The sequence below is a fragment of the Microtus oregoni genome, unplaced genomic scaffold (assembly GCF_018167655.1).
Source record: "Microtus oregoni isolate MIOR12 unplaced genomic scaffold, Mior012 000031F_ref0000149, whole genome shotgun sequence".
Taxonomy (NCBI): Eukaryota; Metazoa; Chordata; class Mammalia; order Rodentia; family Cricetidae; genus Microtus; species Microtus oregoni.
In genome coordinates, this window is record NW_024543090.1 from 12,752,767 (window position 1) to 12,771,434 (window position 18,668).

Consider the following 18,668-nt stretch of genomic DNA (forward strand, 5'->3'; position numbering starts at 1 on the left):
ACGCTGTTCATTTCTTCTATTCTGATTTGGTATGATGGACCACGCCCTCCTGAAGGGTTGGTGTGAACACCTTCAGAAAATTGCTTTGCTCAACTGCCAACTGAGATGAAACTAGCACACAGGTTATACCGTGAAAGACCTAATTAACAACGCCCCCATTCAGCAGGAAGCAGTTTGGAGAGAAAAAACTATGCCCATGTTCCCAAATATGGTTTATAAACATTCTTTTACATTTAAAGGGGGATATGATATAGGTATGAATAATTTGCATTAGTATAGATTTTGCTTTATTGATAGAGATTTACGGTCAATTTTGTTATATGTATATGTGTTTCTGATCTTGATTAAGGAACTGTGATTGTGTAGTTCATTTAAAAATGTAATGTATAATTAGAAATATAGATTGTTAATAGATAATCATAATAGTCAAGTTTGTAGTCATGTTAGTTAAGATTTTCTAGATGTACATAGATATATTTTAGATAGGCATTCTTTATATCTTTCAAAGATTATAGAATATGGCATTTTAAATGTTTTAATAACTTAGAACTCTTCATGACAATGAGACACTCTGCTCCTGGCAGCACCAATGTACTTCAAGACGAAGATGGGCATCGAAGAGGCACCTTATGGAGTTTGATAGCCATTTGGGCAAGAAACTGCTCTTGCCTGGACTATTGCATAAACTGGACAGAGAGAACCTGCAGAGAGAGGACTACTGAACTTGCCTAAAGTGAGATGATCTTTTGGGGTTCCTGATTCATGAAAGAGTCTGTGAGACATTCTGCAGGACACAACAGATAGTGACTGAACTGACTTTGAATTTTCCTGCTTTATGGAAATGTCTGCTGGATACCATGGGCCTGAAGGCTGAAGATGGATGCCCCAATGGTACAGAGGAACTTTGGGTGACTGTACAGGCAGCGAGATGTCTCTGTCATTTCTAGAGTTTTAAAAGTTGCTTTCTTCTTATTTGCTTAGGTAGTATTGTATCTTTCTGGAGTCTTTGATGGAGTTAAGAATAGTTAGTTATAGTTATAGTTTTCCTTAGTTATGATAAAGATTATTGTAACTTTTACTTGATAACTGTTTTGTTATATGTAATTTTGCTATGTTAAAGTTAAAGCCTTTTTTTGTGTGTGTATACCGAAAAAGGGGAAATGATGGAGGAAGGTCATTGGCTAATAAAGGAACTGCCTTGGCCCATTTTATTGGTTAGAAGATAGGTGGGAGGCGTAAACAGAACAGAATGCTGGGAGGAAGAGAAAGTGAGCTCAGACTCCACAGCTCTCCTCTCGGGAGCAGACACCTCAGAGAGATGCCATGCCCCGCTCCCGGGATGAAGCTCTGACCCAGGATGGACATAGGCTAGAATCTCCCCGGTAAGCGCACCTTGGGGTGCTACACACAGATGATTAGAAATGGGCTAAATTAATGTGTGAGAATTAGCCTAGAAGAGAAAGGGCCAAGCAGTGTTTAAAAGAATACAGTGTCTGTGTAATTATTTCGGGGCATAAGCTTGCCGAGCAGGCAGTCGGGGTACCGGGGACGCAGCCCCGCTGCCCCTATTACTACAAGCTCCTGTCTCCTCCCACCTTACATTCCTCTCTTTATGCATCCATATCCCTTCCTGTCTTCACCTCCTAGTATTGGTATTAAACTGTCTGGCCTCTACAACAAATTAGCTCTGCACTCTGATCATCAGGGAAACTTTATTTGTTAAAAGACAAACAAAATTTCAACACATCAGCTAATCTAGTTAGCCCACATACCCTGGGATCTTCTGTTTTTGCTTGCCGAATACTTACTTGGGTTACATGCATCTGCTATGCCTGCCCAGCTTCTGTGGATCATAACTCAAGTCCTCAAGTTTAGGCAATAATCACACTGTCCACTAAGCTATCTCCCTATCCTCATTCATATGAATTTTTTTAAATATTTATTTATTTATCATGTATACAGCATTCCTTCCATGTATATCTGCAAGCCAGAAAAGGGCACCAGACCCCATTACAGATGGTTGTGAGCCACCATATGGTTGCTAGGAATTGAACTCAGGACCTTTGGAGGAACAGTCAGTGCTGTTAACCTCTGAGCCATCTCTCCAGCCCTCATTCATATGACTTTTAATGTTGATCGCTTTTATTTATATAAAGAATATAAATTGAATTTTGGTGATACCAAAGTAGGAACATTGCCAGAAGGTTAAAATACAACGTTGGCAGCTACATGTCAGGCCTGTGGCACTCATGATGACAACATCACTATGTCAAGGAACAGAGGTAGCATTACTCCTCCATCTCTGTTGCCTTTTGTAATGTGATCTCTTCTCTACAATGTCTCAGTAATTTTATAATATCTAAAGATGCTATCCACGCTGCAAAAGAGAAAAGCAATCAATAGCACTACCCAGCTGTAAAGCCTATGAACCACAAGAATGACCAGCCTGGCAAGATAACCCCAACAGTGCAAATGGCACTTTCTCATGGAAAATAACCAATGGCTACCTAATTGAACTGAATACAAAGGACATCCTGATTGGCACTGTAAACTTAGGCAGTTATCCACAGCTCTAGACAGCATAGAATCTAGAGAATAAACTAGTACTGCCATTCTGCTATAGGCAATGAAAGGATTCTGAGAAAGAATGGATAAGTATTCACCAGGGATGACATCCTGATAGAGTATCCAATCCCATATTGTTAGCCATGAACACAGTGCATATTTGCAAATCTAAGAGGGCTCAAATAATTATATGTCTGTATGTGTACACACAGCAACACTAAAAGAAACAGTCATGAATTTGGGACAGATGGGAGAAGGACATGGGAGGAGCTACTAAGAAAAGAGGGAAAAGTGAAAATGATATAAACTCTGTACATATGCTTGCAATCCTCAGAAAGCAAATTATGATGTTTAGAAGAAAAGGGAGGAATATGGAAGGGGAATAGAAATTAAATGACTTTGAATAACTGTTCCTCAGGCAGAAAAAGTCAGCAGTATTCCTTGGCTTGTTCCTGCTATTCCACACAACATACATGGCCTCTACTGCACATTTTAGACTCACCTGGGTCCTCTGGAATTTTTAACTTCCATTCAATACCTGGAAAGTTCCAAAAACTGTAAAAGAGTGTGCGGAAGGTAAAAATATAGAAAATCACATGATCCAAGGAGCCTATATAAATATTACATGGAATATAGCAATAAATTGCAGCTTATGAGAGTACTTTCAAATCTAAAAAGATCTACCTTGCTTTAAAAGTCTTAAAGAAGGATTTCTTCTTCTATATGAATAAATATTTATTTCAAACAAATGCTAATCCTTAAGAATTATGGCTTCTGGTTAATCTAATAATTTCAATATAAATATATGTGTTTGTATTTGGAAGAAATTGCCCTTTCCTTATAAGTAGCAGACAAAATATATACATATGTGCATAAACATAGAAGCATATTCAAAGGATGTTTTCCTCAGAGGCTGGCCGATAATGAATTTCCATGCTCAATTAAGACTATTTACAATATAGTTATTCAGGATATTTGTCTATAGCCCATTAGCTGTCTGAATATTCTCCTTATTGCCATTTCATTTCTTGATTTCTCAGTGTGTAGATCACAGGGTTCAAAAAGGGAGTGACAACTGCATCAAACAGGGCCATAAACTTATCCAGGTGTGCAGAGGAAGAAGGCCATGTATATAAAAGTATGGCAGGACCAAAGAATAAGACCACCACAGTCATGTGAGCTGAAAGCGTAGACAGGGCCTTGGCAGAACCACCTGAAGAGTGTTTCAGAACAGTAAATATAACGAAAATATAGGATATGATCATAATGATGAAGGAACACACAGACATGAATCCACTATTGACTGAGGCCAGTAATTCCAGTCTGTATGTGTCCATGCTAGCAAGTTTGATGAATCGAGGAAGGTCACAGTAGAAGCTGTCCAATATATTAGGACCACAAGAGAGGTAAATTTACTATGAAAGCCAGTTGTATCACAGAGTGTATAGGGCCAACTACCAAGGCAGTAATCAAAAAGGAGATGCACATCTTGGGACTCATCAAGGTCAGATAGTGGAGAGGCTTACATATGGCCACATATCTATCAAAGGCCATGCCTATGAGCAGCACCATCTCTACACCACCAATAGCATGAATGAAGAAGATTTGAGTGACACAGCCTCTAAAGGAGATGACTTTGTGTTTTTTTAATAAATCATAAATCATCTTGGGTGAAGTGGCAGAAGAAATACCTACATCAGTGAAAGAAAGTATGGACAAAAGAAAGTACATAGGGGAATGTAAGTGATGGTCATAATAAGGCAATTTCCCATCATGTTTGCCATATACAACACTGAGGAGAACACAACGAGCAGCAGTTGGACATCCCAGGAGTTGGTGAGTCCCAGGAACACAAACTCTGATGACAGGGAACAATTCACTCTTTCCATTGGCTTTGTTGTCAGAACTACCTAAAGGGAAATTGGGAGAAGCTGTAAATTAGGATAATTACATTAATAGATAGACTAGAAGGAAAAATCTAACATGTGTGAAATTTGCACTTAATTTAATGATCAAGCTAAAGACCAACAGACATCTTAACAAGTACTGAACATGACTTATTAACAAACAAGTGTGAATTATTTCAACCACACTAAAACATCACTTCACACTTCTTGAAAATAGTATCATCAAAAAAGCCTGAATACAAGTTTAATGAATACTTTCCTCCTCCAGTATTATGCATAGCCCCTTCCAGTCTATGAAAGCTACTAGTAAGGGTGAAGTTTCCATGTGAATAATGGGTTGAATTTCCCAAGTTGAAACAGGGCTAAGAAGTAGTGATTAGAAAGGTCACATGTTTGAGCAGAATTACTCTGTCAAACTGATATAGTATTATACGGACTCGTAATGACTTATTGTTGTACTCATAGACTAATGCATCTCTCAACCCTCTTCAGACAAGCTAAGTTTTACAGTAAGTGACAATTAACAAAGAGATCCACAGATGACCAAGATAAAGAGAATAAGAGATTAGAGAACTCTCAGACATAAAAGGGGTATCTGAATTATACCCCTCCTCCTAAGACTCAAGAATTATTGCAGAAGAGAGAGCAGAACAGTTTTAAAATCTAGAAGCAGTGAGCAAGGAAACCATATTTTCCTGACATAGAAGGGCATTTGCACATAGGCACTCACTCACAAAGATTGTGACATCATGCACAAGACTTGCAAAAGATCAAGCCATACAAAACCTCAACTTAGAAAAAAGAAGTGGTCATGAAGTCCAGTGACTGGCTGAGGAGCTATTGGCAATTGGGAGAAGGAAAGAAGAAAATAATAGACAAAAATAAAGCAGGAAAGAAATAGAAGTTGGCATCTAGCAGAACCTAGCAACATTACTTTTGGGTAGATGTATATAGAGGAAATTAAATAAACAACAAATAATTATCTTTAAATTTTCATTGCAACATAATTTAAGTAAACCAGTATGTAAATTATCTCTTTGGAGGAATATTCCCCAACATTTACAAAGAGAATTCTGTGTTTTGTAGTAATGTTAATTAACTTAGAAGTAGTTATGCTAAGGAAAATAAGAAGAAAGGAAGAAAACTACTCAAAGTCTCACTGAGATGTGGAATCTGAAGTCACAGTCATGGGAGCATAGAACACAATGGTGGGCCATGCAAAAAAGAAGGATTATGGAGATAGAATAAGAATGTTTTGATCAAAAGTTACAGTGAGATGGGACCATTAGCTGGGGAGGATTAATTATGTATCATGATATCTATACTTAATAGCAGCTTGTTTCGTGCAGAGAAAGAAAACTAAGAGTAAAACTTCAAATTACCTTACCCCCAATAAGCATGTGAGGTGATGCATATGTTAACTAGCCTGATTCGATTAGTTTTGTAAATGCTGATTAAAATGTCACATAATATATATAATGTGCTAATTAAAGCTTCCTAAAAAGGAAAGAGAAAAAAACAGCATTCATGTAGACTTTCAAAGGTGACCACACAGATAAGTAAGTGGTTGTTATATTTGATTGTTCTATTCTGGGCAATGCTTCTGAATTTAATATCACATATCTTTCCAAAAGTAGTACAGCAATGCTCGTTTTGAGACAGAACATAAGCCACAGAACAGTATAAGTCAGTGAACTGTCATTTTCCAGTTTTTATTATGTTAGACACATAAATGGCAGATGTTTAGAAATGTATCCAGCAATTTGACACTACAGCAAATTCAAATATCTGGATTTGCATTCAAACAAAATGATGGTCCATAAACCACTAGGATTTGATGATAATCACTGACCTGGATTATTCAGTCCATAACTGCAAGTTCACAGATCTGAAGAGCACCATGATGTCATAGAAAGTATTTTGTTCAACCTTTGAAATGAAGGTTTGCTTCAAAATAAATCACACTATATAGCAGATCAATTTGTATTCAGTGAAGCAAGGTGACAGATAAATAGAATATGGTCATTGGGTCCAAATTACAAATATGACTGATTCTTCAGCCTCTGATTACCAGTCAAATACATTCACAGTAGTTGAATTTTCACTTAAGATTTAGGTTGAAACAACTAAAGCATAATAATGTATTCATTGTGGATATATTTCATACTAAATATTTTAAATAACATTGATATTCCTTTCAATTACCTTTGATAACACCCAGCACATTTGAAAACTTAATGAATAAAAAAGAAATGTTATCAGTAGAAATAGGACACCAAAGCTAAAAATCAAATAAACATACTTCAAAATATATTTCAATCTTTTATCCAATGATATGTTATACTATTCAAATTGCTTTGTTGGTAAAAATATAAATATTCAATTATATATTTAATTTATTTATACTCATGGAACACTATTTTATATTATAATAACAATAGTGCTTACTACTGATTTAATTCATGGAATAAAGTTCCCATAAACTAGACACCAACTCCATAAAGGAATGGACTGAGAATGCACTCTTTTCAGAGAATCTCAAAGCACAGATTTACAACAGATATAAAATAGGAACAAAGAGACATTTACTGAAGAACAGAAGAAGATGCATATGAATTATTAAATGCCAGATGAAAATATACATGAATGTAAAACTAAAGAAGCAAAGAGACTGGGTAGAGTTCAGAAGCGACAGAAAATAATGAGATGAAAAATGAAAGAAACATTGGGGAAAAGAAAAGATGTGGAAAGGAAAAAAGGTAAATAAGCTAAAATTTGAAAAGAGCTACATTGCTTAGAATGTATACAATGGTGAGAAAAAATAAAAGATATTGCATTTACTCTAAAAAATTATAATTTATGGAACATAGTTTGCAATGCTTTTGGTTCACAAATTTAGAAATACATAACTATACTATATACCCGAGTATTTCTCAATTTCAAAAGTTCTTGGATTTATTTCTGACTGAGTATTTGTCAGTTAAAACTTGATCTTTCTTTCACATTGCCAGTCCCAATTGGCTAAACAAGAAGGGGATTTTTTTAAAAAATGAATTTGAAGTTAGAATGATATGTAAGTATGGAACATATTCAAATATCTAAAAGTAAAAAAACTGTTCAAGTTTGACATTAAATATCTATAACGACTAGACAAAGTCTAATTAAAAATAGCAAGCAAGAGGAAAGTCTTTGAAATGGTTTCTAGATGCAGAAATCAGTGCACAGTAACCTAACCTTTTCCTTGGGTTCTGGGTTTGCTTTCCTTGATTGACACCAAGTTCATGGATCTTTCTAAACAAATCTCCAGACAATTAATCATTGTGAAAGGCAAATTTGATCATTATTTCCAAATAAAGGTAAATTATTTCCAAGTAAAGTTTTGTTAATGGTCATGTATACAATGACCCATCCTCTTTATTTTCTTCCTCTGTCTTCAAGCACTGCAAATGCATTATCTTCCTAGTTCAAACATTTGTGTTTTTAACTTCCAAGTGGTCACAAACCTTCTTTAAATACAAGCAAAACCAGGGTTACTCCTTTTCAATGAAAAATACCTTTATTTTTTACATATTATAAACATAAATAATTGTATGTCCCTTAAACTATTTAGGTATATACATAAAGGAAAGGGTCTCAATGCTTAAAGAAACTCAGTCCTTTTAACAATACCGTCTTTATTACTCCAATTCCCTTTTTCATCCTCTACCATAACTAGAAAAATGCTGATCTATCAAAACTTCAATTTCTCCTTATATTATTAACAATTAAACAATAAAATTTATATAGATAGTAATTATAAATAAAACAAGAAACATAATTCTAACTCTTGGCAGATTTATATATGGTTTTGAAATTGTCCATATCTCATTTCAAAGTGAAATTACATTAAGAAGTACTTTTTCAGTGTGGATTCTTTTTATTTCCGTAACAAATTTTATTTCTGCCCAGATGTATAGAATGTTTTCCTTGAGCACACTTGACAAGTTCCTAAGAAATTTGATTATATTTCTTAAGAAAACCAGTTTGTACCAATCTCTTTTGAAAGTTAATGAATAAAAAAACATATAAACTTTGTGACTTTTATTATATGTATCATTAAATGTTTGCTTATATCAAGTAGTAAAAGTTAAGATTCTTTTTGTAATCATCAGAGAAGAGCATATTTAACTGTAACCTGTGATTAATCCAAAATATTATAAAGTTTCTAATGTTTTCTGGATCCCCCGATTAAGTGTCTCTCTGTATTTCAAAAAACTCTGTTATCCTTTACCAATATGACATTAACTATTTTTACAATGATTCCAACATCATGCTCAGTTCCTTTTCTTGGAAGCTATATGCTCTGGTTTGGCTCCCTCATGAACTTTATCATATGACCATGATTAGAGGAATTCCAACAAAACCATTGTGTGTATAAACAAAAATCACTCTTCTCTCTTTAAAGTTCTCTATATAAATCCATTTTTACCTGCATGCAAAGGACAGCATCTTTACAGACTCAGAAATCCTATGCTTGCCTTACATAGTGTTTAATAATATCCACCATAGGAAAATATGAAACTAGTTATGCATATCTCAAGAGGCCGATGACCAAGAAATACTGCAAACATATAGTTTAGAAGGAGCTTGTGACTCAGGGACATTTTCTCTAGAGAACCATTTGTTTTGACCAGTGTAACTGAAAGATTTTGAAATTCTTATTATTAATACTAAGGAGAAAGAGAGAAAAATAAATGGAATTATTGCAGCATTTCTATGCTACTTAAATAAAATAATTGATTATTGTGACTAAATCTGAATATAAGTAAATATTAATTCATAAACTAATAGTAAACAATTAGGCAACTCAAAAATGTACACTAAATTTGAGAAGCAAAAAAGTCTACTCATTAAATATTTATTTTAAGTAAAAGAACAATCTCTATAATTATGGTCGTAAATTTACTCACAAAGGTCAATACAGTGAATAACATGACTGAAGTTACTAAAACGTCTATCAATTTTTTATATGGGAGCTGGAGAGATAAATGGTAAAGAGCACTTGTTCTTTCAGATACTCTACATGGATATTCATGGTCTTCTATAACAGCAGTTCCAGTAACTCTGACACCCTCTTATAACCTCCATGGGCACCAGATTCACACATGGTGCACATGGATGTGTGTGAGCAAAACACCTGTACACATAAATAAATGTCTTTAATTAAAATTAGAAAACGCTCATACTCCTCGAAGACACTAAAAGAAAGTACAAACTCTCGAAAGACAACCACAGAATGCTGCTCGCGTGAAGTTGGCAGCACAACAGCACACAGCAAGCTGCAGTGTGTATGAATATATGCAAATCTAGACAAACAGGTATTTCAGTACATACTCATCATAATAAGATTTTAGAAAAATGGATCAAGACAGGAATCAAGAAAGAAAACACTTTGTAGGCCAGGTTGACCTCAAACTCACTGAGCTCTGCCTGATTCCCATGTGCTGGGATTAAAGGCATGTGCTACCACCACTTGGTTCTATTTGTTTTCTTTATGAAAGCATTTAGTGCTATAAATTTTCTCTTAATGCCATTTTTTTACTGTGTCCCATAAGTTTAGGTATGTTATACATTCATTTTAATTGAATTCAAGGAAATCTTTAATTCCTCTGTTTTTCATTCCTTGAAACAGTAGTTATTCAGTAGAGAACTGTTCCATTTCCATGAACTTGCAGGCTTTTTGTTGTTTCTATAGTTGTTGAAACTAGTGAATTTTGTATTAGGTTTCATTTGAAATAAAATATGTCCCCTGGTCAAACAATGCCTTGTTGAAGTACAAGACAGCTTGGATGAAGCATTTTATGAACTAACAAATGATGAAGCTACCAGATATGTAGGATCTCAACCACTCACACTTTAACCAGGGAAGTAGAAAAAGTATGAATGATACACAATAAAGGATTACTTACAGGAACTAGATTTATCAAATGGTCAACTCACAAAGCTGCCCAGGAAGGTTTTAACCTCAATCTAGACACAAAATTAGAGGTGCTATAATCCCACGAGGAAGAATGGATATGAGGTGGAGACCAAAGAGAGTTAATACTATATCTCTCAACGCCTCCAATTTCAATGGTGTCATTGATAGTTAGCCTGGTGACTAAAAGCATAATGACACATTGAAACTAGCTTGATACATGGAGGAATTGAGGATATAGAAAGAGAGGCAGAACTACAATACTACTGCTGTTCTATAGTTTCTTAAGGAGTTAGCATTCTATGTGTGTCTATGAGGTGTCTGGGTTCCTACAATGTATCAACTGATTTTAAAAAGTTATAACCTCATTTGCACCTCAAAAATATCAAAAAACATTCTTGCTAACTCTATCACAGATATATACTAAGAAAATGTGAAATAGAAAGGAAGTAGGAAGGAAACTTGAATAAATTTGAATATCATAATCTTAACCTGACACTTTATATTCCTTACAATTGAGTGTGTATGCTTGCAGATTCTAAACTTTTTGAATAACCAGAGAATCAGAAGAGTGGCTGGAGTTTATCCAACATTCAGAAAAGGAAAAAATTTACACAGATCAATGTCAACTTGTAAATTCCACATGGAGTACTATCAGAAAATTCTTCATGTAAGAAAATTTATCTTAGAAAGAGAAACAGAGATACACACACACACACACACAGAGAGAGAGAGAAAGAGAGAGAGAGAGAGAGAGAGAGAGAGAGAGGGAGGGAGAGAGGGAGAGAGAGAGACAGAGACAGAGAGACAGAGAGACAGAGAAAGGTTTATATTTCCTTTATTAGTCTTAAAGCATCCTTCTGTCTTCTGGACAATTAAAAGCTTACTTCACTGAGAATTGAGCTCTGCCTTATAAACTTTGTTTTTTTTAACTTTTTTTTTGAGAAAAGGAGAAAAAAAAACCAAGTTTCCTACTCCTCCCAGCCTCCCATTTCCCTCCCCCTCCTCCCACCCTTCTCCCCCTCCTCCCCCTATATAATTGCTTCTCTGTTGTTACAACACATTGCAAATCTCTAGTAGCAGAAAAGAAAAATCACTCAAATATCAGTATATGTAAACAAATCTGTCTTGGAAAGTAATTTTTCACTAAATTTGGTCAAAATGAACTGTGTTCAATGAGAAAAGTTCACAGTACAATCATTTAAGAGATCTTCCCCTATATCATTAGCTGTCTCATCACCATCTTCATTTCCTGATTCCTCAACATGTAGATAACAGGGTTCAGAAAAGGAGGACCAAATGCATCAAAAATAGCAAGATACTTATCTAGGTGTGAGAAGTGGGGAGATCATGTATAAACAAATGTCAGGGGAGTCAACGAATGGGACCACAGCAAAGATGTAAGCAGAATGTGTAGACATGGCTTTGGAGCAACCATGTGAGGAATGTTTCTGAACAGTGACTATTATGACAATATAAGATATAGCCAGTATGAAGAAGGAGCCTATAGAGATGAATCCACTGTTAGCTGATACCTTTAATTCTATGGTTGGTATCTATGCAAGCAAGTCTAATGAACCAAGGAAGGTCACAGTATATGCTGCCCAAAATATTTGGTCCACAGAAAGGCAAATTAACTACATAAACAAATTGAACCAGGGAATGCATAAGACCAGCCACCCAGGCAGACACTAAGATGAAAATGCACATTTTGGCATTCATAATGGTCAAATAATGGAGAGGCTTACATATGGCTACATATCTATCATAAGCCATGCCTATAAGCAGCACCACCTCTACACCACCAATCACATGGATGAAGAAGATTTGAGTGATGCAACCTCTAAAGGAGATGACCTTGTGCTTTCTGAATAGGTCATAAATCATCTTGGAACAAGTGACACACGAAACACATAAATCAATGAAGCAGAGATTGGCCAACAGAAAGTACATGGGAGAATCAGAAGCCACTGTGAAAATGATGAGGGAGTTTCCCATCATGCTTGCCATATAAAACACTGAAGCAAACACAAACAGAAGTACTTGCTTCTTCCAGGAGTTGGTGAATCCCATGGATATAAATTCTAACACCACAGAGTGATTTGTTCCTATCATTTATGCTCTTTGCATCACTACCCGAAAGACAGAAGAAGAAACTGAAAATTGTTATAATTATATTAATAGTCCAGAAAGTTAGAACTCGAGGTTATGAAAATCTATCTTGGATTCAGCATTTAAAGATAATCCAAAGATGAATGTATATATAAGCAAATGCTTACATGGCTGCTTACCAGGGGACTACAAATTGCAAACATTCTGAAATACCATTTCACGCTTGTTAAAAGAGCTTTTAATAAAGGCTCAAAAATAACAAGTATTGGTTAGGTGTTTAGAAAGGAAACTTGCACAGAGTTATTGGGAACATAAATTAATGTACATTTTCATTTAAGAAAGCATAAAACCATTTCTATAACAGTATTAAAATAGGTCCTCAGTGTACAACCAGTGTAAAGCTCATAGTTTCCAGTTTGTAGAGCCCTGGATTCCATCTCCTTCAAAGAAAGAAAAGGAATATGGAAGGAAGAAAGTAAGGAAGAAGGGAGAGAGGAAGGGATAGAGGGAAGGAGGGAGGAAGGGAGGGAGGAAAGAAAGAAGGCCAAATAGTTGAAGAACAAACAGAATAACGGAGAAATAGGGGTGGAGACAGAGGGAAAAAAACAAGAGAAAACAGGAAAAATCGAATGGAAGGGAGGGGAGACAGAAAAGATAGAGACAGACACAGAAAACTAAGAAAGAGAATTATTAACCATTATCATCATTGGAATTAATCATCAGAGAAAATGACCCTGTGTTGGCCCATGAATATTGAAATATTATTTATAGTAACCAATATAGAAACAACCGAACTGCTCCTTTACAGGTGACAGATGAGTGAACAATAAGCATATATACACAGATAACAGTCTCTCTCTCTCTCTCTCTCTCTCTCTCTCTCTCTCTCTCTCTCTCTCTCACACACACACACACACACACACACACAGACCCACACACAAACACACACATATATACATAAGTACACATACAGTGGATTATAGCACAGTCGTCAAAAAGAAGGGAATTTTGTGTCTCATAATAACATTAATGAGCCTAGAGATCTGCCTGGGGCGATGTCAAAGGAACAGCAGATGACAATTGACTTCAGGAGATTGGCCCACCAGAAACAAAACCCTGGTGGGTGACTCTTGGATAGGGAAGACCCCGAGAGCATCAGCAACAGAAAATGTCTTGCTAGTGCTATGTCTTTTGCATGCTTATTACGGCCATTTTTCTCTTGTATCTGTCTTAGTATGAGTGGGTGTGGAGATATCCTCACTGCCCTTAATGAAGAACAATCATCTTTTGGAAATATCTCTTTCTACTGGACTTTTTTTTGCCTGTGATTATTATAAAGATGATGTCCTCCTAAGCTGTACTGTTAAACTGAAGCAATGATTTTATATGGTAATAGTTGAAATAGGATTTTGATGATGTTTTATTTTTAATGAATATAGTAAGGGGTTATAATAGAGCCTAGTATAGTGGAAAATTAACATAAGTGAAGGTAGGATGAAACATTTCCCTGCCTCTGATAAAGCAAAGGCTGCAGAGAATTTAAAAAATTAAATTTTAAAAAAGAAAAAGAAAAAGACAGACCTGTCACATAGCTAAACACTTGAGTTTCTATTGAGGAGGCATATATACTGTGGCTTAGGTTCATGATTAAGAAAAACAATTGAGTCCCAAGTAGCCCGGCTATCTTAAATTCTTTTAATCTTAAGGTTGGGAGATGTGTTCACAGGTTTTGGAGTTCATCATAGCTGAAACAAAGCTTTAAAAATAATGTAAGGTTAGATTAAGGTGTTTGTGTCAAATAGTTTTGAGGTGAAAAACTTTAGAAAACAATCTAAAGTTCAAAAGGACACATATCTGAGTGATAGATTCATTAAGGTTAGGGAACAAAAACAACGCATCCCACTTAGCATTAGCTGATGAGCCTTTCTTGCTAGGATGGACTGGTGGCCAAAGGTAATGATTAATTACTTGTGACCATTTCTACCCTCAGCTTCCTGATATAAAAAAAAACTATAGATGAGTCAGTATTTACCCTGAGGATTTAAAATAGAACTGACTGATTCTTTTTCATAGATGAAAGTTTAAGTTTCTGATTCTTAAAAGATTACATTTCAAAATAAGTAATAAACTCGCTGATTCATTCTTTATAACCGTAATATGCATCCTGTGAGTAAAAGGACTAGCTGAGAAAAACACCGTGCTTGCTTATACTCTGTTAATATATAACAAGTTGCTTGGACAAGAATGTATGTGAGTACTTGGGACAACTTGTTTTTCACTTGTTATTCATAAAATGTTTAATCATGTGAGGGATATGGAAAAAATGTTGTTTTTTGTTTACGTGTATTCATTGTAATCATTCACTTGAAAATTGTTATCTTTATATTCTTTGAAAGATTCTAGCCGGGCAGTGGTGGCGCACACCTTTAATCCCAGCACTCAGGAGGCAGAGGCAGGCAGATCTCTGGGAGTTCGAGGCCAGCCTGGTCTACAAGAGCTAGTTCTGGGACAGGCACCAAAGCTACAGAGAAACCCTGTCACAAAAAAAAAATCTACTGAGGTATATAAGCCATAAGAAAAAAAAATCACCTGCTGTTTTGTTACTGTATCCTGTACTTTAGTTTAAAGTAGCCTATTATGATACAACAATTATTACTCTATAGGCTTGGTATTGATTTGGCTCTTTGTAGTCAAGTGGTTTTTTTCTTTCCTTCTTCAGTGTGTTTCTGCATGCAGTCAACAGACAGAAAGAGTCCTGAATTTAATGTCAAGTATTTCTCTTCATCACTTTCCACTTCACTTATTGTAACAAGGTCTCTCAATTGACTCCAGAGCTTAGCAATCAGCTAGTCGTCTAGCAGTCCACACACACTGGGATCGCCTGTATTTGCTTCCTGAGTACTTGGGTTACAGGTGTCTATTATGGCTGCCCAGCTTCTGGGGATCCTATCTCAAGTCCTCAAGTTTATGCATAAAGCACATTGTCCACTAAACCTTCTTCTTGTCTTCATTTGTATTTCTGTATAAATTTTATTATTGATCTATTCTATTTATCTAAAGAATATAAATTGAATTTTGGTGATGCCAAAGTAGGAATACCCCCGAAGGTTAAGATTCAAACTTGGCAGCTACATGTTGAAAATGTGGCACTCATAATGACTTCATCACTATGGCAAGGAGCAGAGGTAGCACTACTCCTTATTCTCTGTTGCTTTAAGTAGTGTGATCTCTTCTTTATCATGATTCAGTTATTTCATAATACCTGGGGGCACTATTCAAGCTGCAAAGAGAAAAACAGTCAATAGTGCTACCCAGCTGTAAAGCCTAGTCACCATAACCATGACCAGCCTGGCAAGATAACCCCAGTAGTGCAAGAATGGCACTTCTACCTGGAATAGAACCAAAGGTTCTCTAACTGGACTCAATATGAAGGAATCCATGCTTGGTACAGTAAACCTAGCCAGATATTGATAGCTGTAGACATCATAGACTCTAGGAGAGAACCTCATACTGCCATTCTGCTTTCAGTGATTAATGGATTCTGAGAGAATATGAATCAGTATTCACCATGAGTGACATCAGTGATAGGGCATCAAATCCCATGTTGTTAGCCATGAATACAAGTGCATATTTGAAAATCTAAATGGGCTCGGAAATTTATATGTCTGTATGTGTACACACAACAATACTAAAAGAAACAGTCATGAATTTGGGAAAGATTTGAAAAGGACCTAGGAGGAGCTACAAAGACAAGGTGAAAATGATATAAATGCTGTACTCGTGCATGTCATCCTCAGAAACCGAATTATGATGTTTAGAAGAAAAGGATGAAACATATGGAGGAAAGGTGAATAGAAGTTGAATGAATTTGAATAACTTTTCCTCAGGCAAAAAAAAGTCAACAATATTCCTTGGCTTCTGCCTGCTATTCCACGCAGCTTACATGTCTGCACAGTTTAGACTCCCACAGGTGCTCAGAAATTTATAACCTCCATCCAATATATGAAAGTCCAAAATATTGGAGAAGAATGTATGCAAGGTACAGATAAAGAAAATTACTCAATTCAGTGTCCCTATATATATATTCCATGGATTATAGCCAGAAATTAGAGTTCATGAGAGTATTATTGATTCAAAATAAAATTTTTCCTGTTCTGAAAGGTTTAAAGAAACATTTCCACTTTTGTATGTCTGAGAGTTTGTTTCAAACAAATGCTAATCCTTAGGAATTAAGGATCTTTATTTATAAAATCATTACCTATAAATATATGTAATTTGGTGTCATTGTACAGAATAAATTTGTCTTTTCTTTATAAGAAACAGATAAAATGGCATACATGTATGTATACTTAAACCTATCCACATATGCAAAGGCTATCTTCAGAGGTTGGCCAGTAATGAATTTCCATGCTCAGTTAACTGTTTACAATGCAGTTACTCAGGAGATTTGTCTATATCCCATTAGCTGTCTGAATATTCTCCTTATTGCCATTTTCATTTCTTGATTTCTCAATGTGTAGATCACAGGGTTTAAAAAGGGAGTGACAACTGCATCAAACAGGGCCAGAAACTTATCCAGGTGTGCAGAGGAAGAAGACCACGTATAGAAAACTATGGTAGGACCAAAGAATAAGACCATCACAGTCACATGGGCTGAGAGCATAGACAGGGCCTTGGAGGAACCACTTGAAGAGTGTTTCAGAACAGTAAATATGATGACAATATAGGAAATGATCAGAATGATGAAGGAACACACAGACATGAATCCACTATTGACTGAGGCCAGTAATTCCAGTCTGTATGTGTCCATGCTAGCAAGTTTGATGAATTGAGGAAGGTCACAGTAGAAGCTGTCCAATATATTAGGACCACAAGAGAGGTAAATTTACTATGAAAGCCAGTTGTATCACAGAGTGCATAGGGCCAACTACCAAGGCAGTAATCAAAAAGGAGATGCACATCTTGGGACTCATCAAGGTCAAATAGTGGAGAGGCTTACATATGGCCACATATCTATCAAAGGCCATGCCTATGAGCAGCACCATCTCTACACCACCAATGGCATGAATGAAGAAGATTTGAGTGACACAGCCTCTAAAGGAGATGACTTTGTGTTTTTTTAATAAATCATAAATCATCTTGGGTGAAGTGGCAGAAGAAATACCTACATCAACTAAAGAGAGGATGGACAAAAGAAAGTACATAGGGGAATGTAAGTGATGGACAGAGGCCACAGTGAAAACTATGAGGCAGTTTCCCATCATGCTTGCCATATACAACACTGAGGAGAACACAAAGAGCAGCAGTTGGACATCCCAGGAGTTGGTGAGTCCCAGGAACACAAACTCTGATGAGGCAGAGCAATTCACTCTTTCCATTGGCTTTGTTGTCAGTACTACCTAAAGGGAAATTGGGAGAAGCTGTAAATTAGTATAATTATATTAATAGATAGACTAGAAGGAAAAATCTGAAATGTGTGAAACCCTATTTGTAGTTTAATGTCATGGTCAACGTAAAAACCAACAGATATCTGAAGAATATTAACATGACTAATTAACAGAGAGGTATAAATTTCAACCACACTAAAACATCACTTCACACTTCTTAAAAGTGGTATTATCAAAATGTCTAAATGTAACAAGCTTGATGACTACCTTCCTCCTCCAGTAGTAGGCATAGCCCCTTCCAGCACTATAAAAGCTACCAGTGAGGGTGAAGTTTCCATGTGAATAATAGGTTGATTTTCCCAAGTTGAAACAGGGCTAAGAACTAGTGACTAGAAAGGCCACAAGTTTGAGCAGGTAAACTACTACAATTAATTGTCAAATCAACATAAAAACTTATTGTTGTACTCATAGATTAATGTATCTCTCAGCTAAGTTTTACAGTAAATGACAATTAACAAAGAGATCCACATCTGACCAAGGTAAAGAGAATAAGATATTGGAGAATTCTCAGCTTTACAAAAGGTGACTGTGTTATACGCCTCCTCCTAAGGCTCAGGAATTAGTACAGAAGACAAGGCAGGACAATTTTAAAATCTAGAAGTGGCGAACAAGAAAGCCATGTTTTGATGAAATAGAAGCATTGAAAATGAGTATGTGCTCACATTCACAAAGGTTGTGACA

The 18,668-nt window shown here is 35.9% G+C and overlaps 3 pseudogenes; all 3 read right to left on the reverse strand.

Annotated features, from left to right (window-relative positions):
* Window positions 1-3,531: 3,531 nt before the first annotated feature.
* On the reverse strand, window positions 3,532-4,454 carry LOC121465461 (annotated as a pseudogene).
* A 7,190-nt stretch (window positions 4,455-11,644) lies between these two features.
* LOC121465508 lies at window positions 11,645-12,543 on the reverse strand (annotated as a pseudogene).
* A 4,435-nt stretch (window positions 12,544-16,978) lies between these two features.
* LOC121465445 lies at window positions 16,979-17,918 on the reverse strand (annotated as a pseudogene).
* Window positions 17,919-18,668: the final 750 nt, after the last annotated feature.